The sequence below is a fragment of the Calidris pugnax genome, unplaced genomic scaffold (genome assembly GCF_001431845.1).
Source record: "Calidris pugnax isolate Ruff unplaced genomic scaffold, ASM143184v1 scaffold34, whole genome shotgun sequence".
Lineage (NCBI taxonomy): Eukaryota > Metazoa > Chordata > Aves > Charadriiformes > Scolopacidae > Calidris > Calidris pugnax.
This window is the reverse complement of record NW_015090771.1, coordinates 3,598,341-3,620,985: the sequence shown is the minus strand read 5'-3', so window position 1 is coordinate 3,620,985 and position 22,645 is coordinate 3,598,341. Positions and strand designations below refer to the sequence as shown.

Sequence of the window (22,645 nt, the reverse complement as noted above, 5' to 3'; positions counted from 1 at the left end):
AGTGGTGAACTTGTCTGGAACTGGATATATTGAAGTGGAAGTGGCTCTAGTTTTACAGCCTGTGGCATGAGACCGGAATCTGGCCTTGTACATGAAATAGCTCATAAATTACCCGAGGCTTTTGAGCACGGGGTGGTGGCGATGCTGCTTGGTGTTAAGAGCTCTAAACAATGTTTTGTAGGGCCTTGGTGAGGAAACCTGAAACTCGCCAGAACGCAGTTTTGGGGGAAGGCTTATATTTCCTCAGGAAAAAATAAATAATCTGACCTCGTTCTGAAATAAATCCCTCTTTCTTCCTAGAGGGTGGTTACGGGTGTATGTCTTTGCTAGATTTTTTGTGGCACCTCCCTATGCTTTTGGGATTGGTTATATGGCTGTGTTTGATTGACTGCCTCGTGGTCCATCCTGCTGTCGCTATGAGCTCTGGTCCCCATCAGATAAACTTTTTCCTTCTGTGCATGAAGATGTTCCACTTCAGAGACCTGCTGCGAGGTTCTCCCTGTGCAGGGAGGGCATGGAAGGGGTTGCCTTGGGAGGGGGATGTTCCCGATGTGTGAGTGAGGTGACTCCCAGCAGCTCCCTGACCTGGATTAAGACTTTTATCTAAAGGGTGGGGGTTGAAGGATGATGGAGCCGGACTGTTTTTAGTGGTTCCCAGTGACAGGACGAGGGGCAACAGGCACAAGCTGGAACATGGGAAGTTCCACTGAAATCTGAGGAAGAACTTCTTTGGGGTGAGGGTGTCAGAGCCCTGGAAGAGGCTGCCCAGGGAGGGTGTGGAGTCCCCTTCTCTGGAGATCTTCGAGACCCAACTGGATGCAGCCCTGAGTGATGTGCTCTGGGCAACCCTGTTTTGGCAGGGGAGTTGGACTGGATGATCTCTAGAAGGTCCTTTCCAACTCTGACAATTCCACGAAAGCTCCTTGGAGAGGCAGCTAAAGCACACACAGTCCCTCAAGCCTGCAGGCGTTGCTCGCCTGCTTTTGCGGATCATTAAGCAGATGAGGAGAGGGCAGAGGTGACACAACACCGCCGTAGTTTATCCCTGCGGTCTCTCAGTAGCCCGTTGGAAAGACAGTCTCCGGGCAGGTTTGCCAGCTGGCTGTGGGACACTGGCTCCGGTGCCAGCGCTCTGCCCGGGAGCAGGGATGTGCAGGGGTGGATGAGGGGCTTCCACGGGGACCTGGAGGCAACGTCATCTCCTTTCTCTGCCCTCCAATTTGGGGGGTGGTGGATGGGGGTGGGCAGTAGCGTACACCTTGTAGCTGGAGTAGAGAATGTGGCTGCAGAAGCTGTTTTAGCTTAGCAGCCTTTTTATACCTTAACCTCCTAAATCATATTCGCTGTGTTGCTTAATACCACATCTGGCATTCTTCCCTTCCTTGCCAATTGATGTACACATTAAATTAGAAAGCAGTCCTGTACCAGATCAAGCTTCGCTTCCTCCGCTTAATGTAATCCACTCGGAGGGCCAGATAATTAAACTCTCCCCCTACAGCTGCCGTGATCTTATACGTGTTTTGCTTCATATATGCTGTACTTCATACCTCCCTCCTGGCCAAGCTGCACACAAGGCATTCCTTTTAGTGCCTCTCCAGTGTAGGTATCATCCAGGTCACTCCGCTACAACCTAGTTTATTCCAGGCTTCATTTTTCCAGATGGGCCAGATTCTCTTCTGGAAACATGATGACGACTCTGCAGCTGTGTTCCTGCCTGCTTCTTAAGCAACTCTTTAAATACAAGGGTTAACCTCAGGGAGAGCCTGGGCTGGATTGGGTGAAGATCAAGACAGTAAACAGAGAGTGACCTATGGAGCTTGTCCCCTTCTCCTCCTCTTCTCCCACTTCCCAGCTTCACTTCTGATCCCAAAAGAGCCTGTAGCTAGGGTGTTTTAAAAGGAGAGGCTTAAGTTTGAGCTAAACCTTAGACTCAGACTGAAAGCTAGCTCTTTTTTTTTTTTTTTAAGCAAGTATTTGATTCTCAGGTAAGAGGCTCTGAAATGGTGGCTACTGGCCCTGGCTACCTAAACACAGTGGTGAGACAAGCCAGTGAGGCTTGAGCCAGAATCTCCTTGGGGCAGCTCTGCCTGGGACAGGCAATCTCAGCAGCAGAGCAGAGTGGGACAGACGGACAGAGAGCAGTCCATGCTCTTACAGAACAGCCATCACTTTTAAATAGCATCCACAGAAGAAAAATGTGAAAGCTGTGGAGTCAGGCTGTAGCCATTCACCTGTGTACAGCTGTCTTTTCAGCTGTTTTGGAGTCCTGGTAAACGGTAGGCTCACAGCATGTCCTAAAGAGGCTTAAAACAATTTGTTAGGGTGGGCACGCTCTATTAGAGGGCTCTAGAAGTGAAAATGGGAGAAAAAACCCAGAAATATAGCACTGATACATTGTGCACAAAGCAGGCTTACCTCTAGCCAAGGCTTTCTCAATTTAAATTCAAAATTGTTCCAATTTTGTTTCAAAATAGAAATAAAGTGGTGTACTACTGTATACAGTTGATTTTCCAGCTAAGCTTTCTCAGTCAGCAAAATCGTAAATAATGTAAAATGTGATGTCACTTGAGAAAAAAAAGAAGTTGCTGATCCTCTTTGTCATGTTCTGTAGTGGCAATACCACTAAACAGCATTAGAGATTTAAATATGTTGGTATGTCTCAGGATATGACTTGCTTCCAACTTATTCTGGAAAAGAAATAGAGAAATTCTGATTTCGGTTGGTTTTAATTTTCCTGTTTGTGAGTAAGCCTTTCTGTCACCCAGTGTAGGTGTTTTTTAGTGCCTATAGGGTACTAAATGTTGGTGTTTATGTTAAAGTGCAAGCATTACATGGTTGCTGTTCCTTTCCCACATGGGAAGACATGCTGCTTCATTGGTAGTTTGGTTTTATGAACGTGGCTGGGGGCCTGTGCAAGCAATAGCAGCATTTTGCCTCAAGAACTGATATTATTTAGAGGCCAAAATAACAAGCAGAATTCCCTGAGATTTGAGCATATTGTGTTGGGTCAGGATTCCCGGGAAGGGAAGTACTTTGAATGCTGTTTGTGTAGAAATGACATTGCAGGTCTTCTCTGTGCAGCCGACTCACGCTGGAACCCTAGGTAGACAAGGCATCCACACCACTACCTGCCCCTTCTTCTGCCCTAGTCTGCCACCATCACAGCCAGAAAGACTCGTGAGGGTCCTGGCTGTCTTCTACCACTCAGCTCAATGCTGAGGTTGGAAGAATTGGCTTTTTAATATACATATATATTATTTTTTTTCCAGATAAGGGGCCTTCTCAAGGATTCCCCTGTGTCCTTCTTCCCCAGGAGCAGCAAGCCCAGTGGGCTGTGTCCTTCCACCCCTGTTTGGTGACAGAAGAGACCCAGCAGCCTTGATAACCTTTTTTTCACCAGGCAGGTAAGTGGCTGTCGCTGTTAGGCTCCCCAGCCCCCCTGGGAGGCTGACGAATGAAGCTGTGCTCCGGAGGCCTGAACATATAATTTGCAACACGCAATTTGTGTCGCATCACACCTAGCTGGAGCTCTGGCTCCTGGAGTACCCGAAATATATCTACAAATAGATCATGTCATGTCAAAAATGAAATGGAAGGTGATAGTAATTGTGGACTATATAATTAGAAAGCAAGAATCAGAATGTCTAACTAATGGCAACACCTGGAATACCTGCACAAAAAGCTAATCAAAAGTCAGCTTGAAATCCAGGGAAGCCTGGATATGGCTGTTTCTGCCCCTTTAAAAACCTGCTCAGAATATTGCAAATTACGCTTTGATCGCACTTCTGCTGGTGTAAACCACATGGAAATCAAGCATAAGACAATAATCTGACTTTTCAAGAAGGTCACATCCACTTAAATGTATAAAGTTGCACACAGTAGGTTTTTCTAAATGTAGGCACCTGCCTATAAAATCATGGTGAATCCAAGTCTGATAAAGGTTGCTTGATGTTATGGAGCCTAAAAGTCTGACAGAAGCACAGGGGAGGGGGAGGAGGGAGAAGCAGCTCCGGGGTCGTGTGAAAACAAAGCCTTTCTTCTCTCCTTTTAAATACTTCTGCTGTGCCCTGATTGAACGTGGAATGAAAAGCCGCTGTCTTGAGATTTGAGGAAAACAAAGGATTTCTGTTTTCAGTATTACATTGAAAAGTTCTTTACTGCATGAAAAGTCGTCCCTTCTAAACTTCCTCAGACTCATGGCTTAGGTTTCGGGGGAGCACTGCTGCTGGCACCACGGAAATCTGTTATCAATAAGAAGTGGTATCTCGGAGTAGTCCATATGGTCAGGAACATTAGTGCTCTGTTCTTTATATCAATTTTGCACTGTATCTTGGGTGAAACATTTCAAGAATAAGGTTTTGGCTTTTAAAGGTACCGTGATGGCATATAAGGGTAGTATGTTTTGACCCAAACTCCCTGTTCTTACATGGTAAGAATTACAGAGCCGTGGTCTGAGGTGATGGACTGAGGCTGGCAGTCGCGGTGTCAATATCAGCCATGGGCTCTTCCAGAATTGCATCCTAAGATTTGATGTTGCTTTTGAGCTAATGTTTCTCTCTATTATCTGGATTCTCAAAAACACCCCTAGCATCCTTTAGAGCTTGTCATGAGAATTGTGCTGTGCCCTGATTGAACGTGGAATGAAAAGCCGCTGTCTTGAGATTTGAGGAAAACAAAGGATTTCTGTTTTCAGTATTACATTGAAAAGTTCTTTACTGCATGAAAAGTCGTCCCTTCTAAACTTCCTCAGACTCATGGCTTAGGTTTCGGGGGAGCACTGCTGCTGGCACCACGGAAATCTGTTATCAATAAGAAGTGGTATCTCGGAGTAGTCCATATGGTCAGGAACATTAGTGCTCTGTTCTTTATATCAATTTTGCACTGTATCTTGGGTGAAACATTTCAAGAATAAGGTTTTGGCTTTTAAAGGTACCGTGATGGCATATAAGGGTAGTATGTTTTGACCCAAACTCCCTGTTCTTACATGGTAAGAATTACAGAGCCGTGGTCTGAGGTGATGGACTGAGGCTGGCAGTCGTGGTGTCAGTATCAGCCATGGGCTCTTCCAGAATTGGATCCTAAGATTTGATGTTGTGTTTGAGCTAATGTTTCTCTCTATTATCTGGATTCTCAAAAACACCCCTAGCATCCTTTAGAGCTTGTCATGAGAATTGTTTGGAAAAAAACAAACTTCTGGAAAACATTCTTCTGTCAAAATGCAGCATTTTACAAAAATACAAAATGTTTCGTGGAAGTGTGTTGGCTTCAATGAGAACTTCTCAGTGAAAAGTTCTCAGGACTGGAAGTTTTAGGAAAGAAAGAGAGAATGACCAACTGGGAAATAGTGTGGCCACCTGGGGCACTGGTGACCCCCATATACTGTCCAGCCTGGGTGCAGGGATGATTTATAGTGCACGTCTGCCTGCCTCTCCCACTTTCTCTCAGCCTTGTCAGAGGTGTTGTGTTGTGTGAATGGTTCACCATTCTCTGGTCCAAAGAGTTACTCTGCCAGGTCAGTGGTTAGATTCGTGGTATCCACTGCAGGGGGCAGAGGCCAAAGCCTCAGTAGGGATAAAGGCAGGACAATGAGTTTAAACGTGGCTTTTCTATTTGTAGGCATGCAAGTTGGCCACCTGGCTATTAGCAGTTCTGTGGTGGATATGTCCAAACGTTCCTCATAACTTTTTATGACATTTCCATTCAACATTGGAATGATAGGTCTGCAACTGGGCTTTCCCTCCTGTCTCTGAAACAAAATTGTTATATTCCTGACATTTCTTCTCAAGTACATTGTAAATGAGGTAAAACCAAAATGAAAGAGGCTGTAGTCCAGTAGATGCTAGACCCAGGCACACATGGTTTATATGCAGACCTCACTAGTGGTTGGGGGGGAGGGTTTGTGTTTGAGTGAGCAGAAGGGGAAATCATGCCTACCAAGGAGTATCTTCATTTGTTCTCCTGTGCTCTTTTCCACAGTTTGAAGATGATGCAGGCTCTTCTGGGATGATTAGATGCTATTGTGGTGTTTGTAGTAAAAGCCAAAAGTCAGGTTCATTTTGAAGACAGGAAGAGAGGGTAGGGTTGAAGTCAATGCCAGCGTCTGGCTGCTGCTTTGTTTGAGTTGCATAGTATGCTAATGAAAATAATGTTATAATTAACAATGCATAGTTGTGCTTTCACCCATGTTTTCAGGTCAGGAACACCCTCTTGTACTCTCACTCCATTATTGTGTCAAAGTGGAGGGGAGCAGGACTGTGGTCTACTTCCTCCTCACCTCATTTCATACTATTTGTTCTTTAAAGCAAATGGGAAGAGATGAGCAGGCTCTTCTTGGGCCCTGCTGTTGTAAGAGGCTGCTCCACAGATGCTTCATATAGGAGCTGTGATCTCTGCTCTCTCCTCTCTTTACTCCCTTAGGAACCTTCATGGCCAACTGCAGCCTATCCTGCAGGAAGTATTTCCAAGCAAGTCAGATATCACTGACATCTTCATGATAAACCACTTAAACACACAATCAAAGACCCACCTTTAGACGTCGCGACTGAAGTTGTTTTCAAAGAAAAGTATGAAGAGAAAAACTCTGCTCTCGTGTGTAGATCGGGCATAACTCAAGAGCTAAAACCAGAATAGGGCCTGGAAATTTTATCTTTTGGCTCAGAAAACAGGAGTGAACAAAAGGCCTGATTCATCACTGAGGAAAGCCAAGTCAGCACCAAAGGTTCATATTAATTTGCTAATTTGATTTAGGACTTGACCGGTGAGGCAAGGTGACTGCATTGAAAGCACTGACTTCAGACAACTTGAGCTATTCTTAAAATGATATAAAATATTATTGAAGACAGGCATTGCTCTAGGTGGCAGCTTTGGAAAGTATTATTACTGCTGTCACTGAGCGACAGACTGTGATGCAAGTCTGATGGGTGCTGAAAATTAGAGCAAGTTTTGTCCCAGATACTTTTCCATGTGCAAAGGAACCATATAATATGCAGGGATTCGTTCACAATTACGGTACTTGTAGAAGATCTTTATTCTGTGTCCAGATGTCCAAGCCTAGCAACATGCAGACCTTACAAAGTGTCTAGTCTTGGAAAGCTCAACCATTGAAGAAAAGCACATTTCCAAATGTCCCACCGTGAATGACAGCTTGGCCCCAAAACCTGGTCGTTCATCTTGAGTGATGAAGTGGATGGAACGATTTGCAGAGGCAAGTTGCTTGAATGGCTCTGGAATGGGAATGAAAAACTGCTCTCTTGCATGTTGGGTGGTTGAAGCTATGGGTGAATTAATATGCCACATTTCCTATTGTGACTCTACATAGCAGCCATGGCCTGGTTTGGGGGGATAATACTATAGGAATTTTCTTTTATTTACAATTTTTTTCTTTGTAGCAACTGTATGAATTCGAACACAATGATATAAGGTTTTTATTTATCTGAAATAAGGAAAAAATCTATAGGATTAATGTGTTCCAACTAAAAATCTCCGATAATCTGTTATTATATAATTAAAATATTTTAAACTGCATTAGTTATAATATTTTTAATGAAAGGCTAGTTTGTGAAGGCGGTAGTTTCCCACCACATGCAATAAAAAGCATTTCACACGCATGAAAAACTAGTGGACCAAATTTCAGGCTATAAATAAGGCAATTGTGAAATGTAAATGCTTAGAAACACTAGCAAGATTCAGCCGACAAAGCAGGGATCAGAAATTTATACCCTCGTTACTGGTAATTACAGTCACATTCTTTGCTGAACTGTATTCCCAGCCAACACATAAAAGTGTCCTGATGCATTACCTGCTCAGAACTAAGTCACCCCGAACACACGTGTGCCAGAAGGAGAAGCTGCAGCTCCCTGGCCATGTTAGCACATGGAGCTCTGCATGCGCTGCTGTAAATGTATCTGTCTACCTTTTAAGCAAAGTAGCTGAAAGCCCCTCAGGGTGTTCTTACGAAATGTAAATTCACTGACTTGGAGACCTCAGCATAAAATCCCTGCTTTTAGTGGATGGCAGTTTAACACTCTCCTTGCCATAAAAAAGCGAGGAAAAATAATGCAGTCCCACGGCTGGTTTTATGTACGTTCAGCATTTGCCTTTTTTTTTTCTTATTTGACAAAATAAAAGCAGTTTAGGCATTTATAAAAGTAGACTTTTTTTTTTTCCCCCAAGCAATAAATTCTTAATGCCCTTGTGACAGATCAATCTCAACCTGTCAATAATTCATATTTGATACTTCCGCTGTTTAAGTTAAGAAGGAATTGTGAGGAAAGATGAGCCTTCTTTTGGGTTCAGATTGACACCTCCTGCCAGGACTCTTAATATGCCTAAGAAAAAAAAAAAAAAAAAGCACATACAGGGGAGCTTAAATTCATTAGTGGTCTTCTTGCAAGTATTTTGGCAATACTGCACGAATCACATGCTTTTTCCTTGAATGGTGCTTACACACACACTTGATTAATGTGTCTTAAAAAGTCTGACTAACTGTAGATGCAGACACATAAAAATACTCTGCTATCCCGAGTAGCAAGCACCCACATCTTTGAATTCTCTGGAACTGCTGTGGTCCTTTCCTATCTGAAAATTGGACCCTTTTCAACATAGAGTTGGGTGCCAAGTGCTAGCTGACCGATTTTAAGGCTGCTAGGCTGTAGCCATGAAACAAGATCAAAACAGAAGTGCCTTGAGGAAGAGAGCTTGTTGCCTGGAAGACTGCTGTGACTTCTTCAAGAGTCAATCATTCAAGTGTTAAATTATTTGTGTAATAAGCTTGCATTCTTGACAGGACAACAGGCCCAAGACATTACAGGAGATGGTTAGAAGATTCTACCTACCCCAGAGCAGTCAGATGAGCTGAAGTCCTCACTACTGCTAACCACATTCTGGATGCTCTCAATTTGGAAAACAGGGTATGTAAGACGAATCACAGAAGTCAGGGCCCAAAAGTTTTGCTCATGATCTTTCCAAGCAGTTTAAGGATTGAAAAAGTAAGGCATTAAAAATATGTAGTGCATTTAAAGATCTCTGAACGACTTTGAGGCAAATACACCTTTTTTCAGTTTGAACATACCTAAACATTCTCTGGTGAATGGGCACATGTACTGGGTAGCAGGTGTGTTTCCTTACAATTTTTCCTTTTCTCAGTTAAATTTTTCATCCTATTGAAAGCAGTTAATGGAAAACCACCAGTCTTAATGCATTTCAATAAGCTGATTCTCTTTGGGATCTTTAAAGGGCAATGCTAAAACAACCTTGAGTTTTAAAGCGTAGTGACACTCTATGTAAAAATTTTCTCTGGATTTCTTGTATTTGTTGCTAGTGATATAAACAGTGAGCTTTCTTCCATTTAGAAATTAAAATGCTGTTTTTTCTTGTCGAGTTCTCCAAATTTGGCTGGGCTCTGTTGGTCATATCTCTGTTCTTTTTATTTTTTATCACCATTTTCCTTTTTGTTTTTCTTCTTTTTCTATTTAAGATGAAGTAGACTTTTTTTAAGATGAAGTTTCATAGACTTGCCAATTAACATTGGTTTCCTTCTGTCCTAAGAGCTGTACAAACATAGTGGAAGAAGCCATCCCTTCCCTGAAGGTGTCCTCTGATGATCTAAAACCAGAAGGAGCCGATGGAGATGTACTAAAACAGGTCTTGCAGGTCAGTGATGTTGTAAGTGGATTTTGGCTGGTGGGGCTGATTGGAAACGTCATTGATAATGCATGAACTGAAAAAGTTTATTCAGCACCAGGTCAGAGATGTGTACAGAAGCCAGGGAGACCTTCCTCACGATATGCAAAGGGACCAGGTCACACTCATCCCGTTCTCTGGGCTGTGTATGAATTGCTTCACAAAGCTTAAGGGGTGTATCATAAGGCTAGAGAAAGGGTGCACAGTACTGCTTACCCCCCAGGTATGAGAAGAGCCCCCTGGTTATATCATGCATTCTTCCTGATGGGCAATGAAGTCTTAATTTCTCACTGGCCCTGCAACTGTCTTCCCTGAGTTAATCACAGCTGGTTTCTCAACCCAAGCAAACTCTTGTGGAAACTTGCTTCTTTCTCCTGTGAATGCATGCAAGAAAGTGCTACTTTTTTTTTTTTATGCAGTCATATTTCAGATTAGAACTAGAGGATACAAGCAGAAGACACATCATTAACTAGGGGAATCTGTTAATACCCATAATCAATAAATGGGTACAGGACTGTTTCTTGTATTACAGTCACAAAATGACATATAGTGTTTGCTAACTGCTGTTCACTTCTAAATACTGCATGTTACTTGCTCATTAATTACTGCTACAGTTTGCAGGAATTATTCCATAATTAATTGGCTTCTAAAACACTCTGCTGTATCTCTCTCACATTTGGGAAGTGCTACTCAACATCCTGTTTTTCATACAAGTTTTTCGTACAGGCTTTGCCAAAGCTCTTCAAACATGTCATCTTGGCAGATAAAAACATGACTTAGAAATGGCTACAAGAAATGAGATAGTGTGAAAAGTTTTAGAAACAATGAAATATCACTATTAAATGTAAAATTAATGTGGCATTCCTACATCCTGAAATCCCTCTTACCAAACTACAAACCAGGCAATAGAGTGAAAAGTTTGAATGCAGACTACTTAATAATTTATGCAGAAATCCATGAGTTGGTTCAAGTCTTAGAAAGACCAATTTATTTGAATCCATTTGAACAATACAACTAACATAATGGCATAAATAATAACCTATACAAACCCAGCGTCCTTTACTAGCATGGATCCCAAAGTAAAGCAGGAGTTGTGGAAATGCACTTCAGGCAGCTGTGCCAGCTCTGTTATGGATCCAGTCTTCCCCACTGCCTCTGGTGAGCCATTTATGAACTGTAGGGATGAGTCTCTGTTAGGAAAGAAGTTTTCAGTAAAGAGTGCTATTTAACATCTTTGTTGGAGACATGGGCAGTGAGAGAGAGTGCAGTCTTAGCAAGTTTGCTGTGGACACCCAGCTGCGTGGCACGGTTGACACACTGGAGGGAAGGGATGCCACCCAGAGGGACCTGGACAGGCTTGAGAGGTGGGCTGTGCAAACCTCCTGAAGTCCAACCAAGCCAAGTACAGGGTCCGAGGGGTAATGGTTTTAAACTGAAAGAGGGGAGATTTAGATTAGATACTAGAAAGAAATTCTTTCCTGTGAGGGTGGTGAGGCACTGGAACAGGTTGCCCAGGGAAGTTGTGGATGCCCCATCCCTGGAGGGGTTCAAGGCCAGGCTGGAGGGGGCTTGGAGCAACTTGGTCTGGTGGGAGGTGTCCCTGCCCATGGCCAGGGGGGTTGGAACTCGATGATCTTTAAGGTCCCTTCCAACCCAAACCATTCTATGATTCTATGATCTGCTCTACAGAGAGTTGCAGAGAGAGAGGGACAGGCGGAGGTGTAATTATTTATGTGGCACATAGCTCTTTATGAGTGATCCTTAAATAGTGAAAATACTGTGAATGATTTTATGTCTCATCTGAAAAAGCATCACAAGTAGTAAATAGTACAATCACCACTTCACGGGGTTCAGTTTTCAAGAGCCAATCTCATGGTGGCAGTCCACACAGAACTCAACATGCAGGGCTCCTGGAAGATCTTGACGTTTATTTAGGTGCTTACATGGGAACAGAAATCTTCTGAAAATCTAGTCCCAGCTGCAGGGAATGCAAGGCCTTGAGGAAATTCCAGCCAGTAGCTGTATTGTAAAGCAAGAGATCTCTCAACAGCCTTGGAGTAAAGCAGTAAGTTCATCCACACCCGCTTTCCAGCCAAAATAAATAAAATAAAAGCTCTTAGTGCATTACACTGATGCAAAGCCCAAGGTAATAGAGGGGACGTTCTCCCGTGAGCCAGAATGCCTGTTCAGCTGAGGTTGTGAGTGCTGATGATCAGGGCATGACCAAGCAGAGGGAGGAAGAAGTGTCAGGGACAGAAAGGGAGGCAGAATAGGAAAAGTTTCCTGCAGGCCAGAGGACAATGTCATCCCATCTGTCAGAACCACATGTGCCACAAACTAATAATTCCTGCCTGCTCTGAGCTGGTAATGACACCATGATAACCTGGCTGTTGCCTGCTCTGGCAAACGCTGTCTCGCCCAATCAAAACAACTAAATTGCATTTCATTTTCCTCTACCTTTCTCCCTAAAAATCCTCTGTCATGAAGCTTTTGAACTGCTTCTCTTTGGTTTTAGTTAGACCAAATGGCAAGTCGAGACTTTTGATTTTCTACTGAAACCTTTTGGTTTTATCACCTCTGGTCCCCTGTCATGGTCTGTTTTGTCTATGCTCTGAAGCCTTATTTAGAAGGTAAACTCTTCAAGGAGAACAAAATCTTTCCAGGCACAAATCTCTGCATTGCACAGTGATGAGGGCTGCAAAATGCTGCTGTGAAAAAGAGCTCCTAAGTCATTCGTACCATGTAGTAGACACAGTTGTGGCTTTTTATTAGAGAAAATGATTCTGATCTATATATTCATTTAAAAAAATATATGGTGGTTGTGGAGGTGGGGGAGATCAGTAGTGTGATGGTTCCATTTTGTAGTAGCTGAAGACTGATAGAATTTGATGTGGTTTGGGTGCCTAAATAAGAGTTGAAGATGAGTAGATATGTACAAACCGAAACAAAATCTTAACCCTAGCTAGCATGTTGTCTGCTTTCTGGACGCAGAAGGACTAAATGGGCACTGAAACTGAAGAACCAACCTGTAAAGGTGGCCTCCCAGAACAAGAAATGATACACATTACACAGTTAAATATGGTAGAAGATCGTACGGTTGTGTGTTCAGCTCCTGTAAATACATTAGTGTACTTTGATCTCTAGGGTTGCCAGGCCAGCTTCCGCTCCTGTTAAATCAGGTGGGGTTTTTTGATGAATCTGCAGTGGATGTGGTGGGTTGTTGACCATTACACCGAGCTAAAACTACTGAGACAAGCAATTGTGGACCATCTAAGCTGAAGAGCATTAACAATTAGGCTTTGGTGGCAGTATTTGATAAAAGAAAGATACATTACCCTAATTTTGCTGAAAGGACTGCTAATGTTGTAGGGTATTGGATGCGACTCTGAGGAGAGTACAAATGTAAACTCGGCTTAAATGAGTAAAATGTGAAGGAAGTCAGTATGGAATTAAATAAGAAAGTGGTTGAATTGTAGGTTTAGCCTGGAGGTTAAGAGATCTGAGTTTTTGCATAGTAACAGAAAACTTACCAGCTATTTGATGAATATATCATTGCATATGTACACGTTGGATTAGAAACCAGTGGCCAACAGTGATCCAGAGCCCAAGAAAGAACACAGAAATGTCCTGAGGAATGCGGAATCAACCGGCCCGTATTAGTACTGTGACAGCAAATACAGCTAAGCTATCAAGATAGTAGAAAGGCTTTCTAGCTCTAATACAAATTCCCAAATTGTTTTGGCACTGAGCTCAGAACTGCACAGGCAGACGCATAGGATGACTCTCCACATGATAGCAACGCAAATAGCTGCTTTTGCTGAAACACAGAAATGCTATCCCTCGTGCTAAATGGGAAAAACGTGATTTGGGGAGACATCAGTAAAAAAGCCCAGTGTTGTCAGGTGAGAAAATGAGGTCAAAGTAAAAGAAATGTACTTTCTTCTAACGTTCAAGGAGGCAGAACCAAAGCTGAGTTTCAACCTGGCAGAAAAAATGGAGGGAGATAAAATGATGCAGGGATCTGACTGAGACTGCAGCTAAATCAAAGAGGTGGGAATTAATGATCTACCCTGAGGTATAATACACATGGCATAGTTTAGGTGGCCCAGCAGAAGCAGCAAATCAAGCTTAGTGAGAGGTTTGGAATCAGGGAAACTGGAAAGGAAAGAAAGGGGAAAAAAGGATCAATTGACTGCAGAGAGAGAACGGTGTATAATAAATGGGTGGCAAGATATAATGCAAAGAAAATATGTGGGATTAGCTAGATGTATTGTTTTCTTCTTGAGCAATATGACTGAACACTAATATACTTTCTATATATGGAAAAAGTAGCAGGGCTTTGCTGGAAGAGCTTTAATGTCATATCAAAATATGGTCCTCAACCTAGAACTTGAGGTAAAGCATTGCAGTTGTCACCCCACCTCACCAAAATGATGACAGGGAGACCTTTGCTGGAAGAGCTTTAATGTCATATCAAAATATGGTCCTCAACCTAGAACTTGAGGTAAAGCATTGCAGTTGTCACCCCACCTCACCAAAATAACAGGGAGATCAAGTTAGACCATATGATACGCTGTGCTTTCCTAACAACACGCAAACATCTAAACCAAAAGCTTTATCTGTCTAATTATCTGCTACTGCTAGTCTAAATGGTACCCCGAACCATACAATTAATGTTACTTCATCCTCTTTGTCCTTAGTCTGCCATACCTGTATGGAACTTGAGGACAAAAATGAGTTTAGATTGAATGAGGGAAGTAACCCATTCCCTTTACTGATATATATTAACTCTGTTAGAGCGTGCACAGATGATACCATATTCTATTTGATCTACCTGACTTCATCTCAAGTGTTTTAAAAGATGGTCATGGTCAGTGAAGGAAAACATCAAAGCTTTAGCTGAGATGAGAGTACGACTGAAGGGAAAATGCAGGTTAAAATTGTTGACACTTTTTTACAAATTATAGGAACAGAATGGTCTATTCCCTTTCCTCCCACCGTCAAATCAAACAAAGTACAACTAGAACCAAGAGAACTGTCCTTTTGAGATAGAAACAGCATGTGATCATTAATATATAGCTTATGTTTTTTTATGCTGTATCAAGCCACGTATCCACTTTTTGGTGGGTCATAACCAGCTGCAACCAGGAGACAGATAGCTTCCTAATGAAATGGGAGCATTATGATATCTGACTTTTATCGCTATTATCGAGCCAGCAGACTCCCCTGCTCACTAGGTCTATTACAGAGCCTATGAGATAAATCCTTTTGGGTAAAAAGCACTGGAGGAATTAAGTGGTATTAGAGACATACGTGTCTATGCAGATCCCCCTGTATTCTAAGGCTCTTCCTAACAATTTAAAACACCCTTTTAAAAGATACACCCAGTGCACAAAAATGATCTCCAGAAATCCCTTGTTGGGAAGTCTTTAATAGTACTTCTTATGGCAATTCCTCTTCCAAGACAGGGACTGCAAGAAGTGTTAGAAGCTTGGTTGCCTTTGACTTAAATACATTTAGACTCTCCAGCAGTGCAAGGGGAAACACTCTTTCCCAAGTACAACACACGTGCAGTACTGGGCACTTGAGGTCTGAATACATTATCCCTAACGAAGGTGAGAGTTTCAGCCCTTTTGCTCCTTTACACCAGATAAAAAGGAAAGAATGAATTAAAGTATCCGGCTGACAGAGATTGCTGGGAGCACAGCAGAGGCCACCTGTGAGGGTCCCATTTTCCCTGTGTCAGGTATTGGCAGGGACAGGGCTTGGAGTGGCAAGGAAAGGAAAAAGGCAAAAGTCTGGGGAGGATAACCTTGGAATGTTTATGAGGACTGGAAAACTTCTTAATTACATCATTGACCCAGCACCCCAAATTACATCAAATTACAGTCAAATTACATCAGCACCCCAAATAGGAGTGACCTAAAGCTCTAAGACAGTTTCTCACCCTGGAGTAATTCTGATTTTTGTCTTCTAATTACATTATTGGCGTAATGGTTAATCATTTAGAATCAAAATAAGGAGGGAGCATCCAGGACTTTAAGTTACTTAGAGGAAAGAGAGATTTCCTAAATACAACAACAAATGTGGACTTTAAAGTAGAATATTGTTTTTTTAATTCAGTAAGTGGAAACATAGCAAGGAGAAACAAATGTTGAAAATGTAATCCTGAAAACTCTTGACTTGTTGAACGATATGTTAGTGAATTGTGAAAACCTAGGAACACACCAGGGTCAATGGAGAACGTACTGTGATTGTACATGGATGGATTGTGAAACTTACTGAAGGCTGGGCCAGAGTAATTGCAGTAATTGTATGTTACTGTTAACATATTTTTTTCATCTTGGTGGCAAGAATTACTTGGAGGGAAATGTTAACAGGCAGATGGAGGAAGAAAGTAAGAGATTCCTGGAGACCGGTAATAACAGCTGATCTTACAACTGGAACAGACTCTTCCACAGTGACAGAGAGTGATCTCACATGTCCTCTAGACAGAAGGGAGAGCAATGAATCAGATCACGTCCACCTTTCCCTCCCATGGCTACTAATTTTCTGTCCTTCCATCAGGATCTCTAATCCATCTCAGCTGCGTTCGTCTTTTAAATACTTCTTCAAAGTCCACATTTTGCTGCAATGCTTGAAGAAAACACGTTTCCAAAGGTACGTAGCTTGATTGGTCATTGTCTGTGAATTCTGGAAATTGTGAATTCTATGAATTCTGGAAATTGTGAACTGATGGTGCTGAAGCGGTTGCTGTGGGGGGCAGTGGCCAAGGAAGAATATCAGCCAAAATGAGCAGTGAACTTAATTCTGGGAGTTTAGCAGGGGTGTATTTAAGCATGGGGTGCATATATTATCTGTGGACTCATATATCATTCTGGAACAAGCAGGATGCAGACAGATATTTGGAATACAGATTCGATAACAGAAATGAAAGATGAGTAACCCTAAAATCCCTAAATATAAAAGGACATTTATCATGGCCGAAACAGGAAGTGAACCGGAGGAATGTAGATAGAATTATACACAAGGATGACTTTCATATGGTAGGAGAACATGGGAGCTTAGTACCCCTGTCAGTGTGTGAAAACATCCATTCCTTAAAGGTCCATTTCTTTTGCATATTCTACAGGTCTGCTGTAACTCCGTTGTTTTACAGTCACAGCACGGCAGGAACGGGAAGCTCGAGTGTTCCTGTTTCATTGAACTTTCTCCTTTGTCCACAGTCTGCAGCAGATTTGGCAGTGGTGGGTTTTAGCAGCTGAGATTCTCCAGACAGGAGAAGGAATGATGGGGGGAGCAATAAAAAGCTAATCGTGAGGCTGGCTTGAACACAGAGGAGGACTAAAAAGCTCTGGTCATTGAAGTCAAAATATTTAGAAGCGTTCCCAAAGGATACATTTAATTTCTGATTCAGAACAAGACTAAAGTACCATTTAACCTACAAGTTTACACGAGACTTAAATGATAGGCAGTAGGAACTCGTTCCAAAGAGATACCTAGCTCTAAAACTTGTAGTGTAAATTGAATGGTACATGAAGACATTCATATTTTTGAAGTAAACATATTATTGGTGTTCTTGGTACCATGCTTTTAAAGATGCAAAATCAATACCTATTTTAGGCAACTATTTATTCACTCATACTAGTGCTTTTACAATAACACAGACATTTAAAGAATCATAAGATAACACCTGCAATTTGTCTAGAAGTACTAAAAGAAAATAAGGTATTGTTAAACAAAATGATCAGTGTCTGAGGTCTTTGACAACTGTAAAAACAACACCCTTTCACAGACAGCACTATTAAATAATTTTTAATTTGCAGTAATAGTGGGGTTCAGGTTCCCTAACGATCCTGTGAAAACATCCACAAAATTATTGAGAGAACATTTATTTTGTGGCAATACTAATCCTAGGTGACAGACAGTGTTCTCAAGGCTTTTTTTGTTGACAAAGACAACAATAATACTTCCTCATAAATAGCTGTATAATGACTACAATCTGCAAAATCCAAAGTCATTAAAAAAATCTACATTCAGAGAACACAGTCCTCGCTCTTTTTGAAAGACAGTTTCCTTATTATGACTTTTTCCATTTTGATTGAGCCAGATGCCAACAAATTTCTTTTTGGGGTCTATTCTTTAAAAACTGAGAGCAAATTATTAGCAGGAGCCAGCAGCAAAATAACAACAGAATGCAGTTTGCTATAACAAACTTGAGAAATAATTACCAGACCCCTTATGCATCTTTACTTTCTCCATGTTTTTGCTGCTGAGGAGCAGGATCGTCGTTTCCATGCAGATGCTAGGGCACAGCTCCTTAGTCCTAATGGGACTTGGTTCAGCACAGCTGTAATGGAGAGTGTGGATTCATACCATTTTAAGATGCCAACCGGCAGTCCCTGGAACTGCAGAAGACTGGCACAGCCTCTGGCTTAATCTTGAATAGCATCATTTTGCCCTCAGGACACCAAATACTGCTGACCTCTCGCAAGTCTGACCCACGTTTTGTGATCGGGGCCAAGAAACAAACATCAGTCTCGAATTAGCGTTCTTCAGTGTCACAACCCCATTAGAATTGGCATAAACAAAAGCAAGAAGCAATACTTTCCCCTTCCCACCTCCTGGTTTCCTCCTAGGATGGCTGTGGCCATAAAAGAAAGATCATTAAAGAGGACTTTTGTATTAATGATTGAGTGTACGTTACAGTAATCAGATAATGGCTATATCAGCTTTCATTAGAGGTCTCGAGAAACCCATCTTTGCTATGCATGATGAACTAATTTCTTCTAAATACTTTGACAGTATTGTTGATTAAAGCCTTAATGTTCGCTTCGTCTATAAGGCAAATTGTTTATTGGTCAGTTTATTACTTTGTGTAACAGCAAACCTGAATATTAAATGGGCTTGAGAGGTGTTAAGGAAAACTGCATACTGAGTGATCTCTACCCTAAAATATTTGTGTAGCTGTTTGGTTTGTTTGTTTGTTTGTTTGTTTAATATACTTACATACAGTCCAGGTATAAAAGAAATAATGTTATTAGTTGATCTTAATTATCAGCTAAAATGTCTTGGGCCACTAAGTACCAAGAGTAATAAAATAATAACATTAATTAACAATGGGATTTTCTGTCATCCTGCTTAGAACAGCGCCGTGCAACTTGGAATCGAGCGGATCCAGCGGGGCAGGGGACGACAGACAGAATTTCAACACCAAAGGTATATTGGTCCTTGTTCAATCGCTTGATAATATCTCCTGGTCTGCCTGTAGCGTGTTTTAACAAGATCTCTGTACTCGGGGCCTTGTTTCTTCTGTTCCATAGAGGCGGCGTAAAGCAGGTGTGCGTTTGCTCGAGGGGGGCTAGAGTTACACCCAGGAAGGGTTGAAGAGCTCGCTGGAAACGGAATCGTCATTCCCAGCACGTAGCAAAGGTGTGTGGGGAACCGGCTGGCACGCCAGGCAGCGAGGGAGAGGGGAGAGGGCTTTCTCGGGGGGCTCATCGAGGCGGCACGGCGCTGGCTGCCTTAATAACAGCTCTCCTGCTGGCAGAGAGAGAGCAGCTTAAAATATTTGTTTGACTGCACGTTTGGACGGGACCCCACACGCGTGAGAAGGGATAGCAAGCTTGTTGAAACAAGAAAAGTTTGCTTATGTCCCTTGTGGCGCCTTCTGTGTTTTGTTCTGCCCTGATTTTTCCTGTTGAATCCTCACAATGCAGTTTATCCATGTTTCCTCCACTGGTCTTACCAGCTTTTTGTTTGGTTGGTTTTTTGTTTGCTTTTCAATGCGTTCATTCTTGTCCTTTCCAAGTCCTGTAGCTCACGTTTTGTCACCATTCTTGGGATGTAATGGATTCTTCTGACCACCCATTGGCATCTGGGGTATCGCTTCTCTTTCCCAACACCCCCTTTCTTGAACATCTGGGGCAGCAACTGTAAGTAGGTGAATACTGAAGAGCATTTGGGAGCTGGGGTGACAGTCATAAACAGATGGAAACTGGAATTGTCTAAATCTCAGCAGTTACCTTTTCTGTGAGACCATACCTGCTGCTGAACGTCCCACCTTACAAAGGAGGTGCTTAGTTGCAGTCATCTGGATGATGGACCATGTGCTGTCAGCATCCAGCTACTTGTAGCATCTTTCCAACAACCTGATGGGTGGAGCAGCCAGCTGGCCTCCACGCCGCCATTCCTCTGTGGATACCTCTGAAATTAGAGGAAGAAACAAGTTCTGGAGACATCGATAGAGGATCAACAGTACTTCTCCAGGATCATCCGTCACTCCTACGCTGCTGCAGCCTATGGAGGCCCATTTTTATGCCTTCTGACAGTAAAGCCAAAGGCTGATTAACATGACCTCAGGGGACAGTAAGGGAAATGACCATCCACTGTCTGCTAGTTCTTATTGCAAGTCAGAATGATGGCCTGTAGAAAGATACAAGTGCTTCTGGCACTGACACCATCTTTGAGTCATGATTGATTGTCATTCTTCCCAATGAAGCCTTAACCATAAATAATAGTATTGTGTGAAATCGAGTATTTGAAAAACATAAGCTTATTTCAGACGAGCCTGGATCTTTAAGAGTGAAAATGTGACAACAGATGAGGGGAACAAAGCATTTACAAAACTGGATGCCCTTTGTCAGTGTGAGAACTGAGATAACAGAGTCTCTGGCTATTTCAACGAGAAGGTGACCAAAGCTGTTCAACATCACAACAACAAAGAAAAGACTTTTCTCTGGAGAAAAATCTCACTCAAATTCCCTTCCTATAGAAATCACCTGAAGCAGATACTATTTTTGCTTTTGTTGTTTTATGAGGTAGTAAAAAAGTCGGGTTTACTTACTATTTTGGTTTCAGATGCCTGGAATAGCTTGATGTAGCTACCCTGGGCATCCCAGGGCCAAAGTCAGGGCTCAGTCAATAGTGGTCTAAGCTTGGTTTTTCACTGGTATAAGCTACCAGAGGTGCTTGATCACAGTGATATGTACATGATGTGAAATGAAAATCCAGCTCAAGATGACAGTCATTCATCTGAAGCTGGTCTTAAACTGACAAAACTCAGCTTTCTAATGAAAGCCTTACTCTCCCTGATTAATTAAATGTGAAAATGGAAGTCCCTCATCAAAAACTTCAGTACAGAGGTAAAGCAAAATCTGTCACTGCCAAGATGAGTACCCAAACTCAGAAAGCAGCTAAGCCAAGGGGGTAGAAACCTCCAGAATCTTTGCAAAGGTCACAAACTGAACTGCTCAAAAGCTAGGGAATGCCTGAGTTGAGTTTATCCCTGCAATCCTTACTTTACCAGCTTGATTTATATGCCTGATCAGGCTCTTAATTGCCTGATCACAGACTAGTCTTCCTGCAGGATTGTATCCTCATTTAACATGTGGTCCCTTTTCAGCAGCAGTCCTTCCTTCACAAAATCACCCCAACTCCACACATCCATATTTGAAAATTGCTACTGGTTCTCTCTGTAGTACCTGTGTACTTCTCAGACGTCAGTGAGTTGGTCTCCACGCTCTGGAAATGGGATCATCCTTGTTTTGATAACTTGATAAAAGAGATCACTAAATTTGAATGCTCTGTGGCAGATGCTGACCTTTTGCTATTGTCAGGTCACGTAGCAATTCCAGTTCAGGCAATGCATTAACAGAGGGAATCTTTTTTGAAGATCAGCCGAAAAAGAGACATTTCAGAGAATTTTTCCCTGCTGCACTTCTAGAAATTCTCTTATATGTGAACTATGATTTTTTTCTTATAGCTCAGAAATTTGTGCAATTTGGCCAAATGAGGTATGTTCATGATGACCAGCTTTCAAACTTTTGCTTCTAAGTGCAAAGGCATTGGAGCTCCTTAGAAAAGTAGTTCTTAAATAGCTATTATTTTAGCACAGAAAATGTGTTTGTTAAGAATCAAGTCTGGAAACCAGCTGAACAGTCTTAGAGACCACATACCTCTTGAACAGGGAACTTTTAGTCCAAAGAGGTGAAACTTGACAAATTGAGAAGTATCTGAAAATAGGGCTTGAAAGAAAAGAAAAACCGTCAGGCATCCTGAACTAGCAGCAATGATACAAACCTTTCTTACAGGGTTTTTTTGGGAAATGCAAGCCCCGAAAGAACAAATACACTTTCTGAGTAGCTGCCCCAGAGGAGCATTTGTGCGATGCCATTTGACAAAAACAGAATACGACCCCCTTAGCACTGAGGAGCCCTAAAGCTGATTAGGTGAACAAGCCCACGCTTGCTGCGTACCGGCCAGGGAGTGCTTATTCTAAACCCCCTCGTTAGCTGCTGGCATGACATTTCTGGCATGTCATCTAGATTCACACAGCCTTCATAGGGTAAAAGCCACTCCAGCCCCCACCCCAATAAAGGGCAGTTTTTCAACAAAACCAGAAAGAAATGAAAGTGTGGTACCGACATGGGACATCATTTGCAGAGGAGACACATCTGGAGATAACTGAGGTAGTCTAAAAAAACCTCAGGTGGTTTTAGTAGCCAGCTCTTTGGACCTGGGTTTCAGAGCTCTCAGTCTGTGTCCCGTGAGGATCCTGATATCGAGGGTATGAGGATCGCTGTGGGTTGTCTTTTTCCTGGGCTCCACTGTTTCTCAGCTGGCAGCATCCCATCGAACGCAGCGCTGCGACATTGACTTGCATCAGCGATGGATCGAGCCCTCTGGGAGTTGGCATAATTGGAGATCAGCAACCTGGACTCCTGCCTGGGAAGCAGCAGGAAAGCAGCTGTACTTGAAGCAGAATCAAACCAGATTCAAAGTAATGGGAATATTTAAGCCGTGACAACTTCTAAAAAAAAAAAAAAAATCGCTCTGCTACGTTATTTTAGTAAATATTTGTAGGTGTCTGTAATAGGGGGGTAATCACTGCATTTCCTTTCAAACAAAAGCAAAGCAAGGAGAGCAGTTTTCACTAATACTGGATGATAAGCAAGGCATTCTA

The 22,645-nt window shown here is 42.3% G+C and overlaps 1 long non-coding RNA gene across 1 annotated transcript; it reads left to right on the top strand.

Moving 5' to 3' along the window:
- Nucleotides 1-8,784: 8,784 nt before the first annotated feature.
- On the top strand, nucleotides 8,785-19,053 carry LOC106887238. Its single transcript, XR_001411834.1, has 5 exons — nucleotides 8,785-8,909; nucleotides 9,547-9,651; nucleotides 16,249-16,341; nucleotides 18,827-18,900; nucleotides 19,005-19,053. It is a non-coding gene; the product is annotated as an uncharacterized LOC106887238 (long non-coding RNA).
- Nucleotides 19,054-22,645: the final 3,592 nt, after the last annotated feature.